Source organism: Microcebus murinus, chromosome 3 (genome assembly GCF_040939455.1).
Source record: "Microcebus murinus isolate Inina chromosome 3, M.murinus_Inina_mat1.0, whole genome shotgun sequence".
Taxonomy (NCBI): Eukaryota; Metazoa; Chordata; class Mammalia; order Primates; family Cheirogaleidae; genus Microcebus; species Microcebus murinus.
Genome location: NC_134106.1, coordinates 89,866,031 through 89,868,866, shown reverse-complemented (window position 1 = coordinate 89,868,866; position 2,836 = coordinate 89,866,031). Strand labels below are relative to the sequence as shown.

General features: G+C 39.1%; 1 pseudogene; it reads right to left on the bottom strand.

Moving 5' to 3' along the window:
* Positions 1–220: 220 nt before the first annotated feature.
* LOC142870323 (uncharacterized) lies at positions 221–320 on the bottom strand (annotated as a pseudogene).
* Between the last annotated feature and the right edge of the window lie 2,516 nt (positions 321–2,836).

Genomic DNA, 2,836 nt, shown 5'->3' with positions numbered 1-2,836 from the left:
TCCCCATGTTCCTTCTCGGGGTCTGGTGAGGGGAGCACCACAACACTGTTCTGCTGCTCGTGACACTGCAGCTGGGCAAGGCACCCTGGTTACTCCCACTGCCTAGCACTTCTCTGCTGGTGGCAACTCTGCAAAGCGAGAATGACCTTGCCCCACCTCTGTGTCCTGCTACAACACCTGGATCCTAGAGCAGCTCTATTAACTGCTTCTTCTTTTTTATTTTAATATGCAACACTTTATAAATTTGCATGCCATTCTTGTGCAGGGGCCTTGTTCATCTCTGCATTGTTCAAATTTTAGTGTATGGGCTGCTGAAGCCAGCACCCTTTAAATCAGTGCTTAGCTTCCTGGTTCTGGCTGTCTTTTATATAGGGTCTAAGGTTCAGTTCATGGGGTTGATTGAGGAACAGACAACTTTTCACTGTCTTCACAATTCTTGTCTTCTACCACCCTCCTTTTCCTTACTGCGTCCATGGTCAAAATTCTTTCCTCCCTCGGGAAAACTAAGTAATGATGACAGCAAATGTTTAGTGAATGGAAAGTATAAGCCAGATGTTTTCCTGTGTTTTACATGTATTAAAGCATATTGCCCCCAAAACCATTTGAGGTACATAATATTATTTTTTCCTTATTTTACAAATGAGATAAACGAGGAATGAAGACCTTAGAGGACTTGCCCAGAGTTTTGTAGCTAGGATGCAGTGGAGCTGAATTATAAACCTAGACCTGTTGACTTCAGTTTGCAAGTTCTTAACTACTGGCTATTCTGCCTCTTGTGGATTACTAACTTGAGTCACGCTAGCAAATTCCTGGGCCCCAAAGGCACAACCCTTTATCTGGGTTTAGTTCTCCATGTGATATACAATCTCCACTTATATTTCAGACTCAGATCTCATTTTTATCTTCAGACCCCCCTGACTACTTCCTTCTTGGTGCCACTGTTGCCCCTGTCAGCCATTTCTAGTATGACCCATAGTACCCTAGGATAATTTTTATTAATAAGATGTCATATTTTATTAAGGTATAATTTATTTTTTTATTTTTTTGAGACAGAGTCTCTCTTTGTTTCCCAGGCTAGAGTGAATGCCATGGTGTCAGCCTAGCTCACAGCAACCTCAAACTCCTGGGCTCAAGCAATCCTTCTGCCTCAGCCTCCCGAGTAGCTGGGACTACAGGCATGCGCCGCCATGCCTGGCTAATTTTTTGTATATATATTAGTTGGCCAATTAATTTCTTTCTATTTATAGTAGAGACGGGGTCTTACTCTTGCTCAGGCTGGTTTCAAACTCCTGACCTTGAGCAATCCGCCCATCTTGGCTTCCCAGAGAGCTAGGATTATAGGCGTGAGCAACCACACCCAGCCTTAAGGTATAATTTATATTCAATAAAATATAAAGATCGTAGGCGTACAGTTTAATCAGTTTTGACAAATGTATATAATCTGTATAACCCGCATCCCTGTAAGATATGTAACAGTTCCATCACCCCAGGAAGTTTTCTTACACCCTTCCAGCCAATTCCTGCATATCTTTCTCCCCTAAAGCAGACACTGCTCTGATTTCTTTCACCCTTGGTTTAGCTTTGCCCAGAACTTCACAATAAATGGACTCCTAGAGTACATGCCCTTTTGTGTTTGTTATATCACTACCCACAATGTTTTGGAGATTCATCCATATTGTTACATGTATCACTAGTGTATTCATTTTATTACTACTATGGAATAATAATCTATCACATAAATATGTTGGAATTTGTTTATTCAATGTATATCATGAAATTTGTTTATTTTTCTGTTGGGACATTTGAATTTTTTTTTTCTTCAGTTTTTGCCTTTCATGAATAAAGAGCTATTAACTATTCTTGGGCAAATATTTTTGTGGACCTGGAACTCAAGGTTTTATTTGTCTTAGGTAAAAACAGAGAAGTGGAATTCAGGAATCATAGGGTAGAGTGTATGTTTAGTTTTACAAAAAAACTGCCAAACCATTTTCCAAAGTGGTTGGACCATTTTATACATGCACCAACAATGATGAGAGTTCCAGTTGCTCCCTGTTTTCATCAATACCTGTTATTTTCAGTTTTTTAAATTTTACACATTTTAGCAGGTATGTAGTGGTATTGCTATGTGTTTTTAATGTGCATTTCCCTGATGATTAATGATGTTGAGCGCTTTGTTATGTGCTTTTAATCATTCACATAATTTCCTTTATGAGATGTCTGTTCCAGTATTTTTCTTTCTACTTACTCCATATCCTATTTTTATGTGGTTTGACTTTTTACTTTTGAGTTATAGGGGTTCTCTATGTATTCTGAATATGGTTCTATGTGATATTAATACTGCAAATATTTTTCTATCATTGAGTGTCTTACCTAGTCATTTTTTTTTAATTTTTTTTTTATTTTGGCATATTATGGGGGTACAGATTTTAAGGTTTCAATAAATGCCCATTTCCACCCCTCCCCCCAAAAGTCTGAGTCTCCATCATGACCATCCCCCAGATGGTGCACATCTCACTCATTATGTATGTATATACCCGCCCCCCTCCCCCCTCCCACCTCCCCAATACCCTATTACTGTAGCACCTATGTGTCCACTTAGGTGCTACTCAGTTAATACCAGTTTGCTGGAGAATATATCTGGTGCTTGTTTTTCCATTCTTGGGATACTTCACTTAGTAGTATGGGTTCCAACTCTAACCAGGAAAATATAAGATGTGCTATATCACCATTGTTTCTTAGAGCTGAATAGTACTCCATGGTATACATATACCACATTTTATTAATCCATTCTTGGATTGATGGGCACTTGGGCTGTTTCCACAGCCTTGCAATTATG